This window comes from Cololabis saira, unplaced genomic scaffold (assembly GCF_033807715.1).
Source record: "Cololabis saira isolate AMF1-May2022 unplaced genomic scaffold, fColSai1.1 scf108, whole genome shotgun sequence".
Classification (NCBI taxonomy): domain Eukaryota; kingdom Metazoa; phylum Chordata; class Actinopteri; order Beloniformes; family Belonidae; genus Cololabis; species Cololabis saira.
In genome coordinates this window covers 1-21,649 of record NW_026906272.1, presented here as the reverse complement: position 1 = coordinate 21,649, position 21,649 = coordinate 1, and the positions used below count along the sequence as shown (strand labels likewise).

The following is a 21,649-nucleotide window of genomic DNA, read 5'->3' as shown; positions in this document are numbered from 1 at the left end:
CTGGTCTGAGTATTTCAGAACCTGCCGATCTACTTGGATTTTCATGCAAAAACCTCTCTGGGGTTCACAGAGAGTCGTCGGAAAAAGAGAATATATCCAGTGGGCGGTAGTTTCTTGGGGGCAAATGGCTTGTGGATGCCAGAGGTCAGAAGAGAATGGCCAGACTGGATGTAGCTGATAGAAAGGCAACAGTAACTCAAATAACCACTCATTACACCCGAGGTATGCCGAAGAGCATCTCTGAATGCACAACGCGTGGAACCTTGAGGCGGATGGGCACCAACAGCAGAACCACACTGGGTACCACTCCTGTCAGCAAAGAAGAGGAAACTGAGGCTACAATTCATTCAGGCTCACCAAATAGCCGAAAAGCATCTCTGAATGCACAACGCGTCGAACCTTGAGGCGGATGGGCCACAGCAGCAGAACCACACTGGTTACCACTCCTGTCAGCAAAGAACAGGAAACTGAGGCTACAATTCACTCAGGCCCACCAAATTTGGACAACAGAATTTTCGAAAAACGTTGTCTGGTATGATGAGTCTCAATGTCGGTTGCAACATTCGGATGGTATGGTCAGAATTTGGCATCAACAACATGCAGTGTGTTGCGGAAATTATGACGTTGATTTGCCAGAACTGAGCGATGGTGGTATAGTGGTGAGCATAGCTGCCTTCCAAGCAGTTGACCCGGGTTCGATTCCCGGCCATCGCAGCACTACTTTTGTGAGAAATCTGAATTTTCACACTTACTTGTTTCCATGGAACTCGTAACTCTTAGAACTTCCTGTTTTCCTGTCTTAAGAACCACCCAACGAAGGGGATGTAGCTCAGTGGTAGAGCGCATGCTTTGCATGTATGAGGCCCCGGGTTCAATCCCCGGCATCTCCATTATTTGTGTTAATAAACCCAATGAAGTAAGAAAGGGTAATCAGCAACACTGATTGTTCCAAAAAGGATGAAGTATGTTCATAGTTAGACAAGATGAATTGAACTTAATGCTTGCTATTGAACATAAATCCCTTCAAAAAGCTTTAATGTTCATGAGGAGTATACATGGGACACATACATATGTATGCATTTACGCTCACCGGCCACTTTTTTAGGTAAAATAACTGCTCCAACTGCTCTTCGGTGGAAATTTCTAACCAGCCAATCACATGACAGCAAATCAATGCAATTAGGCATATAGACATGGTCAAGACAATCTACTGTAGTTCAAACCAAGCATCAGAATGGGGAAGTACGGTGATTTCAGTGACTTTGAACATGGCATGGTTGTTGGTAACGGACGGGCTGATCTGAGTATTTCAGAACCTGCCGATCTACTGGGATTTTCATGCAAAAACCTCTCTGGGGTTGACAGAGAGTCGTCGGAAAAAGAGAAAATATCCAGTGGGCCGTAGTTTCTTGAGGGCAAATGCCTTGTGGATGCCAGAGGTCAGAAGAGAATGGCCAGACTGGATGTAGCTGATAGAAAGGCAACAGTAACTCAAATAACCACTCGTTACAACCGAGGTATGCCGAAGAGCATCTCTGAATGCACAACGCGTGGAACCTTGAGGCGGATGGGCACCAACAGCAGAACCACACTGGGTACCACTCCTGTCAGCAAAGAAGAGGAAACTGAGGCTACAATTCATTCAGGCTCACCAAATAGCCGAAAAGCATCTCTGAATGCACAACGCGTCGAACCTTGAGGCGGATGGGCCACAGCAGCAGAACCACACTGGTTACCACTCCTGTCAGCAAAGAACAGGAAACTGAGGCTACAATTCACTCAGGCCCACCAAATTTGGACAACAGAATTTTCGAAAAACGTTGTCTGGTATGATGAGTCTCAATGTCGGTTGCAACATTCGGATGGTATGGTCAGAATTTGGCATCAACAACATGCAGTGTGTTGCGGAAATTATGACGTTGATTTGCCAGAACTGAGCGATGGTGGTATAGTGGTGAGCATAGCTGCCTTCCAAGCAGTTGACCCGGGTTCGATTCCCGGCCATCGCAGCACTACTTTTGTGAGAAATCTGAATTTTCACACTTACTTGTTTCCATGGAACTCGTAACTCTTAGAACTTCCTGTTTTCCTGTCTTAAGAACCACCCAACGAAGGGGATGTAGCTCAGTGGTAGAGCGCATGCTTTGCATGTATGAGGCCCCGGGTTCAATCCCCGGCATCTCCATTATTTGTGTTAATAAACCCAATGAAGTAAGAAAGGGTAATCAGCAACACTGATTGTTCCAAAAAGGATGAAGTATGTTCATAGTTAGACAAGATGAATTGAACTTAATGCTTGCTATTGAACATAAATCCCTTCAAAAAGCTTTAATGTTCATGAGGAGTATACATGGGACACATACATATGTATGCATTTACGCTCACCGGCCACTTTTTTAGGTAAAATAACTGCTCCAACTGCTCTTCGGTGGAAATTTCTAACCAGCCAATCACATGACAGCAAATCAATGCAATTAGGCATATAGACATGGTCAAGACAATCTACTGTAGTTCAAACCAAGCATCAGAATGGGGAAGTACGGTGATTTCAGTGACTTTGAACATGGCATGGTTGTTGGTAACGGACGGGCTGATCTGAGTATTTCAGAACCTGCCGATCTACTGGGATTTTCATGCAAAAACCTCTCTGGGGTTGACAGAGAGTCGTCGGAAAAAGAGAAAATATCCAGTGGGCCGTAGTTTCTTGAGGGCAAATGCCTTGTGGATGCCAGAGGTCAGAAGAGAATGGCCAGACTGGATGTAGCTGATAGAAAGGCAACAGTAACTCAAATAACCACTCGTTACAACCGAAGTATGCCGAAGAGCATCTCTGAATGCACAACACGTGGAACCTTGAGGCGGATGGGCACCAACAGCAGAACCACACTGGGTACCACTCCTGTCAGCAAAGAAGAGGAAACTGAGGCTACAATTCACTCAGGCTCACCAAATAGCCGAAAAGCATCTCTGAATGCACAACGCGTCGAACCTTGAGGCGGATGGGCCACAGCAGCAGAACCACACTGGTTACCACTCCTGTCAGCAAAGAACAGGAAACTGAGGCTACAATTCACTCAGTCTCACCAAATAGCCGAAAAGCATCTCTGAATGCACAACGCGTCGAACCTTGAGGCGGATGGGCCACAGCAGCAGAACCACACTGGGTACCACTCCTCTCAGCTAAGAACAGGAAACTGAGGCTACAATTCACTCAGGCCCACCAAATTTGGACAACAGAAGTTTGGAAAAACGTTGTCTGGTATGATGAGTCTCAATGTCGGTTGCAACATTCGGATGGTATGGTCAGAATTTGGCATCAACAACATGCAGTGTGTTGCGGAAATTATGACGTTGATTTGCCAGAACTGAGCGATGGTGGTATAGTGGTGAGCATAGCTGCCTTCCAAGCAGTTGACCCGGGTTCGATTCCCGGCCATCGCAGCGCTACTTTTGTGAGAAATCTGAATTTTCACACTTCAACAGACTGTTTTCCATGGCACCCGTAACTGTTAGGTCTTCCTGTCTTCCTGTCTTAAGGAGCACCCACCGAAGGGGATGTAGCTCAGTGGTAGAGCGCATGCTTTGCATGTATGAGGCCCCGGGTTCAATCCCCGGCATCTCCATTATTTGTGTTAATAAACCCAATGAAGTAAGAAAGGGTAATCAGCAACACTGATTGTTCCATAAAGGATTAATTATGTTCATAGTTAGACAAACTCACAAGATGAATTGAACTTAATGCTTGCTATTGAACATCAATCCCTTCGAAAAGCTTTAATGTTCATGAGGAGTATACATGGGACACACACATATGTATGCATTTACACTCACTGGCCACTTTATTAGGTAAAATAACTGCTCAAACTGCTCTTTGATAGAAATTTCTAACCAGCCAATCACATGACCGCAAATCAATGCAATTAGGCACGTAGACATGGTCAAGAGAATCTCCTGTAGTTCAAACCAAGCATCAGAATGGGGAAGTACGGTGATTTCAGTGACTTTGAGCGTGGCATGGTTGTTGGTAACGGACGGGCTGGTCTGAGTATTTCAGAACCTGCCGATCTACTTGGATTTTCATGCAAAAACCTCTCTGGGGTTCACAGAGAGTCGTCGGAAAAAGAGAATATATCCAGTGGGCGGTAGTTTCTTGGGGGCAAATGGCTTGTGGATGCCAGAGGTCAGAAGAGAATGGCCAGACTGGATGTAGCTGATAGAAAGGCAACAGTAACTCAAATAACCACTCATTACACCCGAGGTATGCCGAAGAGCATCTCTGAATGCACAACGCGTGGAACCTTGAGGCGGATGGGCACCAACAGCAGAACCACACTGGGTACCACTCCTGTCAGCAAAGAAGAGGAAACTGAGGCTACAATTCACTCAGGCTCACCAAATAGCCGAAAAGCATCTCTGAATGCACAACGCGTCGAACCTTGAGGCGGATGGGCCACAGCAGCAGAACCACACTGGTTACCACTCCTGTCAGCAAAGAACAGGAAACTGAGGCTACAATTCACTCAGTCTCACCAAATAGCCGAAAAGCATCTCTGAATGCACAACGCGTCGAACCTTGAGGCGGATGGGCCACAGCAGCAGAACCACACTGGTTACCACTCCTGTCAGCAAAGAACAGGAAACTGAGGCTACAATTCACTCAGTCTCACCAAATAGCCGAAAAGCATCTCTGAATGCACAACGCGTCGAACCTTGAGGCGGATGGGCCACAGCAGCAGAACCACACTGGGTACCACTCCTCTCAGCTAAGAACAGGAAACTGAGGCTACAACTCACTCAGGCCCACCAAATTTGGACAACAGAAGTTTGGAAAAACGTTGTCTGGTATGATGAGTCTCAATGTCGGTTGCAACATTCGGATGGTATGGTCAGAATTTGGCATCAACAACATGCAGTGTGTTGCGGAAATTATGACGTTGATTTGCCAGAACTGAGCGATGGTGGTATAGTGGTGAGCATAGCTGCCTTCCAAGCAGTTGACCCGGGTTTGATTCCCGGCCATCGCAGCACTACTTTTGTGAGAAATCTGAATTTTCACACTTCAACAGACTGTTTTCCATGGCACCCGTAACTGTTAGGTCTTCCTGTCTTCCTGTCTTAAGGAGCACCCACCGAAGGGGATGTAGCTCAGTGGTAGAGCGCATGCTTTGCATGTATGAGGCCCCGGGTTCAATCCCCGGCATCTCCATTATTTGTGTTAATAAACCCAATGAAGTAAGAAAGGGTAATCAGCAACACTGATTGTTCCATAAAGGATTAATTATGTTCATAGTTAGACAAACTCACAAGATGAATTGAACTTAATGCTTGCTATTGAACATCAATCCCTTCGAAAAGCTTTAATGTTCATGAGGAGTATACATGGGACACACACATATGTATGCATTTACACTCACTGGCCACTTTATTAGGTAAAATAACTGCTCAAACTGCTCTTCGATAGATATTTCTAACCAGCCAATCACATGACCGCAAATCAATGCAATTAGGCACGTAGACATGGTCAAGAGAATCTCCTGTAGTTCAAACCAAGCATCAGAATGGGGAAGTACGGTGATTTCAGTGACTTTGAACATGGCATGGTTGTTGGTAACGGACGGGCTGATCTGAGTATTTCAGAACCTGCCGATCTACTGGGATTTTCATGCAAAAACCTCTCTGGGGTTGACAGAGAGTCGTCGGAAAAAGAGAAAATATCCAGTGGGCCGTAGTTTCTTGAGGGCAAATGCCTTGTGGATGCCAGAGGTCAGAAGAGAATGGCCAGACTGGATGTAGCTGATAGAAAGGCAACAGTAACTCAAATAACCACTCGTTACAACCGAGGTATGCCGAAGAGCATCTCTGAATGCACAACGCGTGGAACCTTGAGGCGGATGGGCACCAACAGCAGAACCACACTGGGTACCACTCCTGTCAGCAAAGAAGAGGAAACTGAGGCTACAATTCACTCAGGCTCACCAAATAGCCGAAAAGCATCTCTGAATGCACAACGCGTCGAACCTTGAGGCGGATGGGCCACAGCAGCAGAACCACACTGGTTACCACTCCTGTCAGCAAAGAACAGGAAACTGAGGCTACAATTCACTCAGTCTCACCAAATAGCCGAAAAGCATCTCTGAATGCACAACGCGTCGAACCTTGAGGCGGATGGGCCACAGCAGCAGAACCACACTGGGTACCACTCCTCTCAGCTAAAAACAGGAAACTGAGGCTACAATTCACTCAGGCCCACCAAATTTGGACAACAGAAGTTTGGAAAAACGTTGTCTGGTATGATGAGTCTCAATGTCGGTTGCAACATTCGGATGGTATGGTCAGAATTTGGCATCAACAACATGCAGTGTGTTGCGGAAATTATGACGTTGATTTGCCAGAACTGAGCGATGGTGGTATAGTGGTGAGCATAGCTGCCTTCCAAGCAGTTGACCCGGGTTCGATTCCCGGCCATCGCAGCACTACTTTTGTGAGAAATCTGAATTTTCACACTTCAACAGACTGTTTTCCATGGAACCCGTAACTCTTAGGTCTTCCTGTCTTCCTGTCTTAAGGAGCACCCACCGAAGGGGATGTAGCTCAGTGGTAGAGCGCATGCTTTGCATGTATGAGGCCCCGGGTTCAATCCCCGGCATCTCCATTATTTGTGTTAATAAACCCAATGAAGTAAGAAAGGGTAATCAGCAACACTGATTGTTCCATAAAGGATTAATTATGTTCATAGTTAGACAAACTCACAAGATGAATTGAACTTAATGCTTGCTATTGAACATCAATCCCTTCGAAAAGCTTTAATGTTCATGAGGAGTATACATGGGACACACACATATGTATGCATTTACACTCACTGGCCACTTTATTAGGTAAAATAACTGCTCAAACTGCTCTTCGATAGATATTTCTAACCAGCCAATCACATGACCGCAAATCAATGCAATTAGGCACGTAGACATGGTCAAGAGAATCTCCTGTAGTTCAAACCAAGCATCAGAATGGGGAAGTACGGTGATTTCAGTGACTTTGAGCGTGGCATGGTTGTTGGTAACGGACGGGCTGGTCTGAGTATTTCAGAACCTGCCGATCTACTTGGATTTTCATGCAAAAACCTCTCTGGGGTTCACAGAGAGTCGTCGGAAAAAGAGAATATATCCAGTGGGCGGTAGTTTCTTGGGGGCAAATGGCTTGTGGATGCCAGAGGTCAGAAGAGAATGGCCAGACTGGATGTAGCTGATAGAAAGGCAACAGTAACTCAAATAACCACTCATTACACCCGAGGTATGCCGAAGAGCATCTCTGAATGCACAACGCGTGGAACCTTGAGGCGGATGGGCACCAACAGCAGAACCACACTGGGTACCACTCCTGTCAGCAAAGAAGAGGAAACTGAGGCTACAATTCACTCAGGCTCACCAAATAGCCGAAAAGCATCTCTGAATGCACAACGCGTCGAACCTTGAGGCGGATGGGCCACAGCAGCAGAACCACACTGGTTACCACTCCTTTCAGCAAAGAACAGGAAACTGAGGCTACAATTCACTCAGGCCCACCAAATTTGGACAACAGAATTTTCGAAAAACGTTGTCTGGTATGATGAGTCTCAATGTCGGTTGCAACATTCGGATGGTATGGTCAGAATTTGGCATCAACAACATGCAGTGTGTTGCGGAAATTATGACGTTGATTTGCCAGAACTGAGCGATGGTGGTATAGTGGTGAGCATAGCTGCCTTCCAAGCAGTTGACCCGGGTTTGATTCCCGGCCATCGCAGCACTACTTTTGTGAGAAATCTTAATTTTCACACTTACTTGTTTCCATGGAACTCGTAACTCTTAGAACTTCCTGTTTTCCTGTCTTAAGAACCACCCAACGAAGGGGATGTAGCTCAGTGGTAGAGCGCATGCTTTGCATGTATGAGGCCCCGGGTTCAATCCCCGGCATCTCCATTATTTGTGTTAATAAACCCAATGAAGTAAGAAAGGGTAATCAGCAACACTGATTGTTCCAAAAAGGATGAAGTATGTTCGTAGTTAGACAAGATGAATTGAACTTAATGCTTGCTATTGAACATAAATCCCTTCAAAAAGCTTTAATGTTCATGAGGAGTATACATGGGACACATACATATGTATGCATTTACGCTCACCGGCCACTTTTTTAGGTAAAATAACTGCTCCAACTGCTCTTCGGTGGAAATTTCTAACCAGCCAATCACATGACAGCAAATCAATGCAATTAGGCATATAGACATGGTCAAGACAATCTACTGTAGTTCAAACCAAGCATCAGAATGGGGAAGTACGGTGATTTCAGTGACTTTGAACATGGCATGGTTGTTGGTAACGGACGGGCTGATCTGAGTATTTCAGAACCTGCCGATCTACTGGGATTTTCATGCAAAAACCTCTCTGGGGTTGACAGAGAGTCGTCGGAAAAAGAGAAAATATCCAGTGGGCCGTAGTTTCTTGAGGGCAAATGCCTTGTGGATGCCAGAGGTCAGAAGAGAATGGCCAGACTGGATGTAGCTGATAGAAAGGCAACAGTAACTCAAATAACCACTCGTTACAACCGAGGTATGCCGAAGAGCATCTCTGAATGCACAACGCGTGGAACCTTGAGGCGGATGGGCACCAACAGCAGAACCACACTGGGTACCACTCCTGTCAGCAAAGAAGAGGAAACTGAGGCTACAATTCACTCAGGCTCACCAAATAGCCGAAAAGCATCTCTGAATGCACAACGCGTCGAACCTTGAGGCGGATGGGCCACAGCAGCAGAACCACACTGGTTACCACTCCTGTCAGCAAAGAACAGGAAACTGAGGCTACAATTCACTCAGTCTCACCAAATAGCCGAAAAGCATCTCTGAATGCACAACGCGTCGAACCTTGAGGCGGATGGGCCACAGCAGCAGAACCACACTGGGTACCACTCCTCTCAGCTAAAAACAGGAAACTGAGGCTACAATTCACTCAGGCCCACCAAATTTGGACAACAGAAGTTTGGAAAAACGTTGTCTGGTATGATGAGTCTCAATGTCGGTTGCAACATTCGGATGGTATGGTCAGAATTTGGCATCAACAACATGCAGTGTGTTGCGGAAATTATGACGTTGATTTGCCAGAACTGAGCGATGGTGGTATAGTGGTGAGCATAGCTGCCTTCCAAGCAGTTGACCCGGGTTCTATTCCCGGCCATCGCAGCACTACTTTTGTGAGAAATCTGAATTTTCACACTTCAACAGACTGTTTTCCATGGAACCCGTAACTCTTAGGTCTTCCTGTCTTCCTGTCTTAAGGAGCACCCACCGAAGGGGATGTAGCTCAGTGGTAGAGCGCATGCTTTGCATGTATGAGGCCCCGGGTTCAATCCCCGGCATCTCCATTATTTGTGTTAATAAACCCAATGAAGTAAGAAAGGGTAATCAGCAACACTGATTGTTCCATAAAGGATTAATTATGTTCATAGTTAGACAAACTCACAAGATGAATTGAACTTAATGCTTGCTATTGAACATCAATCCCTTCGAAAAGCTGGCCACTTTATTAGGTAAAATAACTGCTCAAACTGCTCTTCGATAGAAATTTCTAACCAGCCAATCACATGACCGCAAATCAATGCAATTAGGCACGTAGACATGGTCAAGAGAATCTCCTGTAGTTCAAACCAAGCATCAGAATGGGGAAGTACGGTGATTTCAGTGACTTTGAGCGTGGCATGGTTGTTGGTAACGGACGGGCTGGTCTGAGTATTTCAGAACCTGCCGATCTACTTGGATTTTCATGCAAAAACCTCTCTGGGGTTCACAGAGAGTCGTCGGAAAAAGAGAATATATCCAGTGGGCGGTAGTTTCTTGGGGGCAAATGGCTTGTGGATGCCAGAGGTCAGAAGAGAATGGCCAGACTGGATGTAGCTGATAGAAAGGCAACAGTAACTCAAATAACCACTCATTACACCCGAGGTATGCCGAAGAGCATCTCTGAATGCACAACGCGTGGAACCTTGAGGCGGATGGGCACCAACAGCAGAACCACACTGGGTACCACTCCTGTCAGCAAAGAAGAGGAAACTGAGGCTACAATTCACTCAGGCTCACCAAATAGCCGAAAAGCATCTCTGAATGCACAACGCGTCGAACCTTGAGGCGGATGGGCCACAGCAGCAGAACCACACTGGTTACCACTCCTTTCAGCAAAGAACAGGAAACTGAGGCTACAATTCACTCAGGCCCACCAAATTTGGACAACAGAATTTTCGAAAAACGTTGTCTGGTATGATGAGTCTCAATGTCGGTTGCAACATTCGGATGGTATGGTCAGAATTTGGCATCAACAACATGCAGTGTGTTGCGGAAATTATGACGTTGATTTGCCAGAACTGAGCGATGGTGGTATAGTGGTGAGCATAGCTGCCTTCCAAGCAGTTGACCCGGGTTCGATTCCCGGCCATCGCAGCACTACTTTTGTGAGAAATCTGAATTTTCACACTTACTTGTTTCCATGGAACTCGTAACTCTTAGAACTTCCTGTTTTCCTGTCTTAAGAACCACCCAACGAAGGGGATGTAGCTCAGTGGTAGAGCGCATGCTTTGCATGTATGAGGCCCCGGGTTCAATCCCCGGCATCTCCATTATTTGTGTTAATAAACCCAATGAAGTAAGAAAGGGTAATCAGCAACACTGATTGTTCCAAAAAGGATGAAGTATGTTCGTAGTTAGACAAGATGAATTGAACTTAATGCTTGCTATTGAACATAAATCCCTTCAAAAAGCTTTAATGTTCATGAGGAGTATACATGGGACACATACATATGTATGCATTTACGCTCACCGGCCACTTTTTTAGGTAAAATAACTGCTCCAACTGCTCTTCGGTGGAAATTTCTAACCAGCCAATCACATGACAGCAAATCAATGCAATTAGGCATATAGACATGGTCAAGACAATCTACTGTAGTTCAAACCAAGCATCAGAATGGGGAAGTACGGTGATTTCAGTGACTTTGAACATGGCATGGTTGTTGGTAACGGACGGGCTGATCTGAGTATTTCAGAACCTGCTGATCTACTGGGATTTTCATGCAAAAACCTCTCTGGGGTTGACAGAGAGTCGTCGGAAAAAGAGAAAATATCCAGTGGGCCGTAGTTTCTTGAGGGCAAATGCCTTGTGGATGCCAGAGGTCAGAAGAGAATGGCCAGACTGGATGTAGCTGATAGAAAGGCAACAGTAACTCAAATAACCACTCGTTACAACCGAGGTATGCCGAAGAGCATCTCTGAATGCACAACGCGTGGAACCTTGAGGCGGATGGGCACCAACAGCAGAACCACACTGGGTACCACTCCTGTCAGCAAAGAAGAGGAAACTGAGGCTACAATTCACTCAGGCTCACCAAATAGCCGAAAAGCATCTCTGAATGCACAACGCGTCGAACCTTGAGGCGGATGGGCCACAGCAGCAGAACCACACTGGTTACCACTCCTGTCAGCAAAGAACAGGAAACTGAGGCTACAATTCACTCAGTCTCACCAAATAGCCGAAAAGCATCTCTGAATGCACAACGCGTCGAACCTTGAGGCGGATGGGCCACAGCAGCAGAACCACACTGGGTACCACTCCTCTCAGCTAAAAACAGGAAACTGAGGCTACAATTCACTCAGGCCCACCAAATTTGGACAACAGAAGTTTGGAAAAACGTTGTCTGGTATGATGAGTCTCAATGTCGGTTGCAACATTCGGATGGTATGGTCAGAATTTGGCATCAACAACATGCAGTGTGTTGCGGAAATTATGACGTTGATTTGCCAGAACTGAGCGATGGTGGTATAGTGGTGAGCATAGCTGCCTTCCAAGCAGTTGACCCGGGTTCGATTCCCGGCCATCGCAGCACTACTTTTGTGAGAAATCTGAATTTTCACACTTTAACAGACTGTTTTCCATGGAACCCGTAACTCTTAGGTCTTCCTGTCTTCCTGTCTTAAGGAGCACCCACCGAAGGGGATGTAGCTCAGTGGTAGAGCGCATGCTTTGCATGTATGAGGCCCCGGGTTCAATCCCCGGCATCTCCATTATTTGTGTTAATAAACCCAATGAAGTAAGAAAGGGTAATCAGCAACACTGATTGTTCCATAAAGGATTAATTATGTTCATAGTTAGACAAACTCACAAGATGAATTGAACTTAATGCTTGCTATTGAACATCAATCCCTTCGAAAAGCTGGCCACTTTATTAGGTAAAATAACTGCTCAAACTGCTCTTCGATAGAAATTTCTAACCAGCCAATCACATGACCGCAAATCAATGCAATTAGGCACGTAGACATGGTCAAGAGAATCTCCTGTAGTTCAAACCAAGCATCAGAATGGGGAAGTACGGTGATTTCAGTGACTTTGAGCGTGGCATGGTTGTTGGTAACGGACGGGCTGGTCTGAGTATTTCAGAACCTGCCGATCTACTTGGATTTTCATGCAAAAACCTCTCTGGGGTTCACAGAGAGTCGTCGGAAAAAGAGAATATATCCAGTGGGCGGTAGTTTCTTGGGGGCAAATGGCTTGTGGATGCCAGAGGTCAGAAGAGAATGGCCAGACTGGATGTAGCTGATAGAAAGGCAACAGTAACTCAAATAACCACTCATTACACCCGAGGTATGCCGAAGAGCATCTCTGAATGCACAACGCGTGGAACCTTGAGGCGGATGGGCACCAACAGCAGAACCACACTGGGTACCACTCCTGTCAGCAAAGAAGAGGAAACTGAGGCTACAATTCACTCAGGCTCACCAAATAGCCGAAAAGCATCTCTGAATGCACAACGCGTCGAACCTTGAGGCGGATGGGCCACAGCAGCAGAACCACACTGGTTACCACTCCTTTCAGCAAAGAACAGGAAACTGAGGCTACAATTCACTCAGGCCCACCAAATTTGGACAACAGAATTTTCGAAAAACGTTGTCTGGTATGATGAGTCTCAATGTCGGTTGCAACATTCGGATGGTATGGTCAGAATTTGGCATCAACAACATGCAGTGTGTTGCGGAAATTATGACGTTGATTTGCCAGAACTGAGCGATGGTGGTATAGTGGTGAGCATAGCTGCCTTCCAAGCAGTTGACCCGGGTTCGATTCCCGGCCATCGCAGCACTACTTTTGTGAGAAATCTGAATTTTCACACTTACTTGTTTCCATGGAACTCGTAACTCTTAGAACTTCCTGTTTTCCTGTGTTAAGAACCACCCAACGAAGGGGATGTAGCTCAGTGGTAGAGCGCATGCTTTGCATGTATGAGGCCCCGAGTTCAATCCCCGGCATCTCCATTATTTGTGTTAATAAACCCAATGAAGTAAGAAAGGGTAATCAGCAACACTGATTGTTCCATAAAGGATTAATTATGTTCATAGTTAGACAAACTCACAAGATGAATTGAACTTAATGCTTGCTATTGAACATCAATCCCTTCGAAATGCTTTAATGTTCATGAGGAGTATACATGGGACACACACATATGTATGCATTTACACTCACTGGCCACTTTATTAGGTAAAATAACTGCTCAAACTGCTCTTCGATAGAAATTTCTAACCAGCCAATCACATGACCGCAAATCAATGCAATTAGGCACGTAGACATGGTCAAGAGAATCTCCTGTAGTTCAAACCAAGCATCAGAATGGGGAAGTACGGTGATTTCAGTGACTTTGAGCGTGGCATGGTTGTTGGTAACGGACGGGCTGGTCTGAGTATTTCAGAACCTGCCGATCTACTTGGATTTTCATGCAAAAACCTCTCTGGGGTTCACAGAGAGTCGTCGGAAAAAGAGAATATATCCAGTGGGCGGTAGTTTCTTGGGGGCAAATGGCTTGTGGATGCCAGAGGTCAGAAGAGAATGGCCAGACTGGATGTAGCTGATAGAAAGGCAACAGTAACTCAAATAACCACTCATTACAACCGAGGTATGCCGAAGAGCATCTCTGAATGCACAACGCGTGGAACCTTGAGGCGGATGGGCACCAACAGCAGAACCACACTGGGTACCACTCCTGTCAGCAAAGAAGAGGAAACTGAGGCTACAATTCACTCAGGCTCACCAAATAGCCGAAAAGCATCTCTGAATGCACAACGCGTCGAACCTTGAGGCGGATGGGCCACAGCAGCAGAACCACACTGGTTACCACTCCTGTCAGCAAAGAACAGGAAACTGAGGCTACAATTCACTCAGTCTCACCAAATAGCCGAAAAGCATCTCTGAATGCACAACGCGTCGAACCTTGAGGCGGATGGGCCACAGCAGCAGAACCACACTGGGTACCACTCCTCTCAGCTAAGAACAGGAAACAGAGGCTACAATTCACTCAGGCCCACCAAATTTGGACAACAGAAGTTTGGAAAAACGTTGTCTGGTATGATGAGTCTCAATGTCGGTTGCAACATTCGGATGGTATGGTCAGAATTTGGCATCAACAACATGCAGTGTGTTGCGGAAATTATGACGTTGATTTGCCAGAATTGAGCGATGGTGGTATAGTGGTGAGCATAGCTGCCTTCCAAGCAGTTGACCCGGGTTCGATTCCCGGCCATCGCAGCACTACTTTTGTGAGAAATCTGAATTTTCACACTTACTTGTTTCCATGGAACTCGTAACTCTTAGAACTTCCTGTTTTCCTGTCTTAAGAACCACCCACCGAAGGGGATGTAGCTCAGTGGTAGAGCGCATGCTTTGCATGTATGAGGCCCCGGGTTCAATCCCCGGCTTCTCCATTATTTGTGTTAATAAGCCCAGTGAAGTAAGAAAGAGTAATCAGCAACACTGATTGTTCCATAAAGGATGAATTATGTTCACAGTTAGACAAACTCACAAGATGAAGTGGACTTACTGCTTGCTATTGAACATAAATCCCTTCAAAAAGCTTTAATGTTCATGAGGAGTATACATGGGACACATACATATGTATGCATTTACGCTCACCGGCCACTTTTTTAGGTAAAATAACTGCTCCAACTGCTCTTCGGTGGAAATTTCTAACCAGCCAATCACATGACAGCAAATCAATGCAATTAGGCATATAGACATGGTCAAGACAATCTACTGTAGTTCAAACCAAGCATCAGAATGGGGAAGTACGGTGATTTCAGTGACTTTGAGCGTGGCATGGTTGTTGGTAACGGACGGGCTGGTCTGAGTATTTCAGAACCTGCCGATCTACTTGGATTTTCATGCAAAAACCTCTCTGGGGTTCACAGAGAGTCGTCGGAAAAAGAGAATATATCCAGTGGGCGGTAGTTTCTTGGGGGCAAATGGCTTGTGGATGCCAGAGGTCAGAAGAGAATGGCCAGACTGGATGTAGCTGATAGAAAGGCAACAGTAACTCAAATAACCACTCATTACAACCGAGGTATGCCGAAGAGCATCTCTGAATGCACAACACGTGGAACCTTGAGGCGGATGGGCCACAGCAGCAGAACCACATTGAGAACAGGAAACTGAGGCTACAATTCACTCAGGCTCACCAAATTTGGACAACAGAAGTTTGGAAAAACGTTGCCTGGTATGATGAGTTTCAATGTCGGTTGCAACATTCGGATGGTATGGTCAGAATTTGGCATCAACAGCATGCAGTGTGTTGCGGAAATTATGACGTTGATGTGCCAGAACTGTGCGATGGTGTTATAGTAGTGAGCATAGCTGCCTTCCCAGCAGTTGACCCGGGTTCAATTTCCAGCCATCGCAGCACTACTTTTGTGAGAAATCTGAATTTCACACTTCAACAGAGTGTTTTCCATGGAACTCGTAACTCTTAGAACTTCCTGTCTTCCTGTATTAAGGAGCACCCACTGAAGGGGATGTAGCTCAGTGGTAGAGCGCATGCTTCGCATGTATGAGGCCCCGGGTTCAATCCCCGGCATCTCCATTATTTGCATTAATAAACCCAATGAAGTAAGAAAGGGTAATCAGCAACACTGCTTGTTCCAAAAAGGATGAAGTATGTTCATAGTTAGACAAGATGAATTGAACTTAATGCTTGCTATTGAACATCAATCCCTTTCGAAAAGCTTTAATGTTCATGAGGAGTATACATGGGACACACACATATGTATGCATTTACACTCACTGGCCACTTTATTAGGTAAAATAACTGCTCCAACTGCTCTTCGATGGAAATTTCTAACCAGCCAATCACATGACCGCAAATCAATGCAATTAGGCACGTAGACATGGTCAAGAGAATCTCCTGTAGTTCAAACCAAGCATCAGAATGGGGAAGTACGGTGATTTCAGTGACTTTGAGCGTGGCATGGTTGTTGGTAACGGACGGGCTGGTCTGAGTATTTCAGAACCTGCTGATCTACTTGGATTTTCATGCAAAAACCTCTCTGGGGTTCACAGAGATTCGTCGGAAAAAGAGAATATATCCAGTGGGCGGTAGTTTCTTGGGGGCAAATGGCTTGTGGATGCCAGAGGTCAGAAGAGAATGGCCAGACTGGATGTAGCTGATAGAAAGGCAACAGTAACTCAAATAACCACTCGTTACAACCGAGGTATGCCGAAGAGCATCTCTGAATGCACAACGCGTGGAACCTTGAGGCGGATGGGCACCAACAGCAGAACCACACTGGGTACCACTCCTGTCAGCAAAGAAGAGGAAACTGAGGCTACAATTCACTCAGGCTCACCAAATAGCCGAAAAGCATCTCTGAATGCACAACGCGTCGAACCTTGAGGCTGATGGGCCACAGCAGCAGAACCACACTGGTTACCACTCCTGTCAGCAAAGACCAGGAAACTGAGGCTACAATTCACTCAGTCTCACCAAATAGCCGAAAAGCATCTCTGAATGCACAACGCGTCGAACCTTGAGGCGGATGGGCCACAGCAGCAGAACCACACTGGGTACCACTCCTCTCAGCTAAGAACAGGAAACTGAGGCTACAATTCACTCAGGCCCACCAAATTTGGACAACAGAAGTTTGGAAAAACGTTGTCTGGTATGATGAGTCTCAATGTCGGTTGCAACATTCGGATGGTATGGTCAGAATTTGGCATCAACAACATGCAGTGTGTTGCGGAAATTATGACGTTGATTTGCCAGAACTGAGCGATGGTGGTATAGTGGTGAGCATAGCTGCCTTCCAAGCAGTTGACCCGGGTTCGATTCCCGGCCATCGCAGCACTACTTTTGTGAGAAATCTGAATTTTCACACTTACTTGTTTCCATGGAACTCGTAACTCTTAGAACTTCCTGTTTTCCTGTCTTAAGAACCACCCAACGAAGGGGATGTAGCTCAGTGGTAGAGCGCATGCTTTGCATGTATGAGGCCCCGAGTTCAATCCCCGGCATCTCCATTATTTGTGTTAATAAACCCAATGAAGTAAGAAAGGGTAATCAGCAACACTGATTGTTCCATAAAGGATGAATTATGTTCACAGTTAGACAAACTCACAAGATGAAGAGGACTTACTGCTTGCTATTGAACATAAAACCCTTCAAAAAGCTTTAATGTTCATGAGGAGTATACATGGGACACATACATATGTATGCATTTACGCTCACCGGCCACTTTTTTAGGTAAAATAACTGCTCCAACTGCTCTTCGGTGGAAATTTCTAACCAGCCAATCACATGACAGCAAATCAATGCAATTAGGCATATAGACATGGTCAAGACAATCTACTGTAGTTCAAACCAAGCATCAGAATGGGGAAGTACGGTGATTTCAGTGACTTTGAGCGTGGCATGGTTGTTGGTAACGGACGGGCTGGTCTGAGTATTTCAGAACCTGCCGATCTACTTGGATTTTCATGCAAAAACCTCTCTGGGGTTCACAGAGAGTCGTCGGAAAAAGAGAATATATCCAGTGGGCGGTAGTTTCTTGGGGGCAAATGGCTTGTGGATGCCAGAGGTCAGAAGAGAATGGCCAGACTGGATGTAGCTGATAGAAAGGCAACAGTAACTCAAATAACCACTCATTACAACCGAGGTATGCCGAAGAGCATCTCTGAATGCACAACACGTGGAACCTTGAGGCGGATGGGCCACAGCAGCAGAACCACATTGAGAACAGGAAACTGAGGCTACAATTCACTCAGGCTCACCAAATTTGGACAACAGAAGTTTGGAAAAACGTTGCCTGGTATGATGAGTTTCAATGTCGGTTGCAACATTCGGATGGTATGGTCAGAATTTGGCATCAACAGCATGCAGTGTGTTGCGGAAATTATGACGTTGATGTGCCAGAACTGTGCGATGGTGGTATAGTGGTGAGCATATCTGCCTTCCAAGCAGTTGACCTGGGTTTGATTCCCGGCCATCGCAGCACTTCTTTTGTGAAAAATCTTTTTTTCACACTTCCACAGAGTTGTTTCCATGGAACTCGTAACTCTTAGAACTTCCTGTCTTCCTGTCTTCAGGAGCACCCACCGAAGGGGATGTAGCTCAGTGGTAGAGCGCATGCTTCGCACGCGGGGGCCAGCCGTGAATAGCTGTCACGCGAAATAGCCAATAGGAGGGGAGCTTTTTCAATACCTATAACCGCGAAACAGCCAATAGGAAAGGAGCTTATTTTGTTTATTTTTTTCTTTGATTCCACACAGAACAGGGTTCGAATCCCGGTTGTGGTTTGTATCAAATGTGAAGTAAAATGACTAGAAAACACTGAAAATACTTGGGACTTGAATAATTAAGTGTGTAAATGTGTTATTAGTTTAATTATTAGATTAATTTTACTGGCTAGTGTAAATCCTGCATTTTGTAGAGATATTATTGCTGCCAAAGGAAGTAACTGCACATTAAGATAGACAAATAGACACTGATTAAGATAGTTTTATTATTTACAATATTGATTGGTTGACATTGTTTATCATAACACATCTGAAACAAATCTCCACCCACTTACTGTAACATAATGGCCTGTGCAGATTTATATTGAGGTGCCCTTATAGAACCCATCATTTTGTTTTATATGAGTCACTTAATTGGTTATCACTTAAAAATAGAAGATATTCCCATTGGCTGCAATTTATCTTTAAATGCATACACTTTAATTATCCTCACTATTTAAAGCAATATCTTTGTCCCTACAGTTCACGTTACACACTCAGTACGTGCACATGCAGCGATTCAAACTGGTTGGAGATCATTTGCACACATCGTACTGACTTTTAAACTGCATGTGAACACGTTAAGTCAGTCAAGTAATCTGATCAGACTGGATTCATCAACCCGCTTGCAGCACCTAGATAAGCCAGTCGCAACCGCCTTGTTAATGCCATGTGTACGGAGACATGGATATTACAGTCTGCGCATGCTCGAGATTTTCCCCCGGGTGGGGTTTTCCCCCGGGGGAGGGGATTCACCCAGAAGTGAAAGGAGACGACGCAACGCTGCTCAGTAGTAGCTCCCTGGGGTGTCGTGTGACTGCTTCAGGGGTGTCGTCAAAATATTTCCTATTCTGACATTTCATATATAAATACTGTATTTTCGCGACCATACGGGCGCCGTGTGAAAAGGCGTAGCCTCAGTCTTATGTGTCATATTTCTGTATTTAAAACACACACGGCGCACCGACCGAAACGGCACACACACAAGAACACACACAAGCACAGGAGTGTGCGTATTTAAAAATACAGCGGGAGCAAAACTTTGTTTGATTGTAGGCTACTTTATTTCAGTTTTTACATTAATCAAACCCATTAAGTCTCATCCCCTGTTTCTGCATTAAAGAGCTCCGCTAAATCAGCTGTGCCAGTCCGAATTCCTCGCTGTCAGAGTCACGTTCCGTGCCGTGCGGTGCCTCGGAAATGCACGCTTTTGCAAAAGCTCGCAAAATAATCCCAGCAGACACGTTAGCCCACGCATCAACAATCAATCTGCAAACTGTGGCATAAAAAAAACAAAATACGCCGTACCCTACGCCGTAGGCTGCGTCTATTTAACGCGGACCTAATGCCGCGTTCCATTTATCCTCGGAAGTGGGGATTTCCCAGTCCCCAGTCGGAATTTTCAACTGGAACGCCCCTCAAAGTGGGGTTTCCCACTGGGAAAGTGGGAGAGTCTTCACCACCCCCGAGTTACCATTCCAAGATGGCTGCCATTCCCAGTTCCCACTTCCGTTTTCCGAGGTAAATGGAACGCGGCATAAACTCCGGAGCCGGTAGACATAAATCTCTAAATTTCGGAGCAAATTTCTTAACAGGCGTAGCTACAACTGTTAGATTTCATCTATTAAACCAACATCTTCCTAAATGATTTATTTCAGCCGGCGTGATTCTCAACAGAGCAGCGTCCCAGAGAGAGTTTCTCTCCCGGGGCTGACGCAGCAGCTTGACCCGGCGGACACGTCTCTTCTCGGGCTGTGAGCTGAGGTTGCTCCCCGGGGGCGGCGGCTCTTCTCATCTCCGAAAACATCGGGTCAAATTTCTTAACAGGCGTTATTTGGATAAACTGAGCCCCGGTTGCGGATCTTAAGGTTACCTTTATACCTGAAAAAATATTAAAACTTAATAAAGTGCCATATTAACAGCGCTACAGCTGAAATTAAAACAGCTTTTGGCTCTCTGCTTCCTGATCAGGTTAGGGATGAAAACGAGGGGGAGTAGGAGAAATGGGACAGGCACCTGGGCCAAGTGCCCTATATCTCAAGTGCCCTAAAATCTCCCCCTTCTTTTTTAGGGGTTAGGGAAGAAAAGGTGTGCGAGTGGAGAAAAGAAGGGCGAGTGAAGGAGAATTGGGATTGGCCCTTAGAATGCACTTTTTCCTTTCCTCGTTGTTAAGCGGAGGTCAACCGGAAGTGGCTCTTTGTTGAAATGGTTACCATGGTTACCTCGGGTACAGCGCCACCTAGCGTCACGGAGTCAGCCATGCTCTGGTTACAGTGGTTTATTCAATCTGATTCAGTCTGATCTCAGAACAGCATGTGTAATCAGACAAGTTGATCCAATCTTCTGCATGTCATTATCTGATCAGATCTCCAACCACCTTGAATCGCTGCATGTGCACGTACTGACTGAGCATCTTTACCTCACCGTCCCGACTAATATTAATAAGGAAGTCGGTCGCTGTGCTTTCAAATCTAGAGCTCCAGCTGACTGGAATGAACTGCCCAGCTCCCTTAGATCTATTAACTCGTTTAATGTCTTTAAAAATGCTGATTTTTCCCACCTTCAAACACCCTGTTCATGTTTTAGTAGCTTTTTGCTCATGGGGATGTATTTACTGCATGTTAAGTCATGCAAGTGCATGGTTGTATTGTATCGTGCATGTAACGGATACTTAATGCATGAAGCATGTTCCGTGGGGTTTTTGGGTGGTAGTGGGGGGTTCCGGAGAGTTTTTTGTTCTTGTGCTTTGTTTTTTTTTCTGTTTTGTCATGTCAGGTTGTATGCATGTGTGACCGGTGGACTTTCCACTCTGCGTTGTGTAACCCGGTGTTAAAATGTGGTTGTGCAACTGCACTACTGCAAAAACTGTGTGGTTACTCTACTACACTCACCAGCTCACCAGCTCACTCACTCACTTAATCACTCACACCAGGTTCGAATCAGTGATCGCCACTACACCACACACATAGTTTAAAAGCCATCACTTTGCCACAGACAGTGAGGTGCACATCACTGGCTGTGGCAGGTCTGTATGCTTTCTCTATACAAAC

At 45.7% G+C, this 21,649-nt stretch overlaps 26 non-coding genes across 26 annotated transcripts; all 26 read left to right on the top strand.

The window, feature by feature from the left end:
* The first annotated feature begins 642 nt into the window (after nt 1–642).
* trnag-ucc (transfer RNA glycine (anticodon UCC)) lies at nt 643–714 on the top strand. Its single transcript has one exon. It is a non-coding gene; the product is annotated as a tRNA-Gly (tRNA).
* Nucleotides 715–818: 104 nt separating this feature from the next.
* On the top strand, nt 819–890 carry trnaa-ugc (transfer RNA alanine (anticodon UGC)). The gene has a single exon. It is a non-coding gene; the product is annotated as a tRNA-Ala (tRNA).
* A 1,047-nt stretch (nt 891–1,937) lies between these two features.
* trnag-ucc (transfer RNA glycine (anticodon UCC)) lies at nt 1,938–2,009 on the top strand. The gene has a single exon. It is a non-coding gene; the product is annotated as a tRNA-Gly (tRNA).
* Nucleotides 2,010–2,113: 104 nt separating this feature from the next.
* Nucleotides 2,114–2,185, top strand: trnaa-ugc (transfer RNA alanine (anticodon UGC)). Its single transcript has one exon. It is a non-coding gene; the product is annotated as a tRNA-Ala (tRNA).
* Nucleotides 2,186–3,369: 1,184 nt separating this feature from the next.
* trnag-ucc (transfer RNA glycine (anticodon UCC)) lies at nt 3,370–3,441 on the top strand. Its single transcript has one exon. It is a non-coding gene; the product is annotated as a tRNA-Gly (tRNA).
* A 110-nt stretch (nt 3,442–3,551) lies between these two features.
* Nucleotides 3,552–3,623, top strand: trnaa-ugc (transfer RNA alanine (anticodon UGC)). Its single transcript has one exon. It is a non-coding gene; the product is annotated as a tRNA-Ala (tRNA).
* A 1,329-nt stretch (nt 3,624–4,952) lies between these two features.
* trnag-ucc (transfer RNA glycine (anticodon UCC)) lies at nt 4,953–5,024 on the top strand. The gene has a single exon. It is a non-coding gene; the product is annotated as a tRNA-Gly (tRNA).
* Nucleotides 5,025–5,134: 110 nt separating this feature from the next.
* trnaa-ugc (transfer RNA alanine (anticodon UGC)) lies at nt 5,135–5,206 on the top strand. Its single transcript has one exon. It is a non-coding gene; the product is annotated as a tRNA-Ala (tRNA).
* Nucleotides 5,207–6,398: 1,192 nt separating this feature from the next.
* On the top strand, nt 6,399–6,470 carry trnag-ucc (transfer RNA glycine (anticodon UCC)). Its single transcript has one exon. It is a non-coding gene; the product is annotated as a tRNA-Gly (tRNA).
* Nucleotides 6,471–6,580: 110 nt separating this feature from the next.
* Nucleotides 6,581–6,652, top strand: trnaa-ugc (transfer RNA alanine (anticodon UGC)). The gene has a single exon. It is a non-coding gene; the product is annotated as a tRNA-Ala (tRNA).
* Nucleotides 6,653–7,707: 1,055 nt separating this feature from the next.
* Nucleotides 7,708–7,779, top strand: trnag-ucc (transfer RNA glycine (anticodon UCC)). The gene has a single exon. It is a non-coding gene; the product is annotated as a tRNA-Gly (tRNA).
* A 104-nt stretch (nt 7,780–7,883) lies between these two features.
* Nucleotides 7,884–7,955, top strand: trnaa-ugc (transfer RNA alanine (anticodon UGC)). Its single transcript has one exon. It is a non-coding gene; the product is annotated as a tRNA-Ala (tRNA).
* A 1,184-nt stretch (nt 7,956–9,139) lies between these two features.
* Nucleotides 9,140–9,211, top strand: trnag-ucc (transfer RNA glycine (anticodon UCC)). Its single transcript has one exon. It is a non-coding gene; the product is annotated as a tRNA-Gly (tRNA).
* Nucleotides 9,212–9,321: 110 nt separating this feature from the next.
* trnaa-ugc (transfer RNA alanine (anticodon UGC)) lies at nt 9,322–9,393 on the top strand. Its single transcript has one exon. It is a non-coding gene; the product is annotated as a tRNA-Ala (tRNA).
* A 997-nt stretch (nt 9,394–10,390) lies between these two features.
* On the top strand, nt 10,391–10,462 carry trnag-ucc (transfer RNA glycine (anticodon UCC)). Its single transcript has one exon. It is a non-coding gene; the product is annotated as a tRNA-Gly (tRNA).
* A 104-nt stretch (nt 10,463–10,566) lies between these two features.
* trnaa-ugc (transfer RNA alanine (anticodon UGC)) lies at nt 10,567–10,638 on the top strand. The gene has a single exon. It is a non-coding gene; the product is annotated as a tRNA-Ala (tRNA).
* A 1,184-nt stretch (nt 10,639–11,822) lies between these two features.
* trnag-ucc (transfer RNA glycine (anticodon UCC)) lies at nt 11,823–11,894 on the top strand. The gene has a single exon. It is a non-coding gene; the product is annotated as a tRNA-Gly (tRNA).
* A 110-nt stretch (nt 11,895–12,004) lies between these two features.
* trnaa-ugc (transfer RNA alanine (anticodon UGC)) lies at nt 12,005–12,076 on the top strand. Its single transcript has one exon. It is a non-coding gene; the product is annotated as a tRNA-Ala (tRNA).
* Nucleotides 12,077–13,073: 997 nt separating this feature from the next.
* On the top strand, nt 13,074–13,145 carry trnag-ucc (transfer RNA glycine (anticodon UCC)). Its single transcript has one exon. It is a non-coding gene; the product is annotated as a tRNA-Gly (tRNA).
* A 104-nt stretch (nt 13,146–13,249) lies between these two features.
* On the top strand, nt 13,250–13,321 carry trnaa-ugc (transfer RNA alanine (anticodon UGC)). Its single transcript has one exon. It is a non-coding gene; the product is annotated as a tRNA-Ala (tRNA).
* A 1,192-nt stretch (nt 13,322–14,513) lies between these two features.
* Nucleotides 14,514–14,585, top strand: trnag-ucc (transfer RNA glycine (anticodon UCC)). Its single transcript has one exon. It is a non-coding gene; the product is annotated as a tRNA-Gly (tRNA).
* Nucleotides 14,586–14,689: 104 nt separating this feature from the next.
* Nucleotides 14,690–14,761, top strand: trnaa-ugc (transfer RNA alanine (anticodon UGC)). Its single transcript has one exon. It is a non-coding gene; the product is annotated as a tRNA-Ala (tRNA).
* A 1,079-nt stretch (nt 14,762–15,840) lies between these two features.
* On the top strand, nt 15,841–15,912 carry trnaa-cgc (transfer RNA alanine (anticodon CGC)). Its single transcript has one exon. It is a non-coding gene; the product is annotated as a tRNA-Ala (tRNA).
* A 1,185-nt stretch (nt 15,913–17,097) lies between these two features.
* Nucleotides 17,098–17,169, top strand: trnag-ucc (transfer RNA glycine (anticodon UCC)). The gene has a single exon. It is a non-coding gene; the product is annotated as a tRNA-Gly (tRNA).
* A 104-nt stretch (nt 17,170–17,273) lies between these two features.
* trnaa-ugc (transfer RNA alanine (anticodon UGC)) lies at nt 17,274–17,345 on the top strand. The gene has a single exon. It is a non-coding gene; the product is annotated as a tRNA-Ala (tRNA).
* Nucleotides 17,346–18,243: 898 nt separating this feature from the next.
* On the top strand, nt 18,244–18,315 carry trnag-ucc (transfer RNA glycine (anticodon UCC)). The gene has a single exon. It is a non-coding gene; the product is annotated as a tRNA-Gly (tRNA).
* The last annotated feature ends 3,334 nt before the right edge of the window (nt 18,316–21,649 follow it).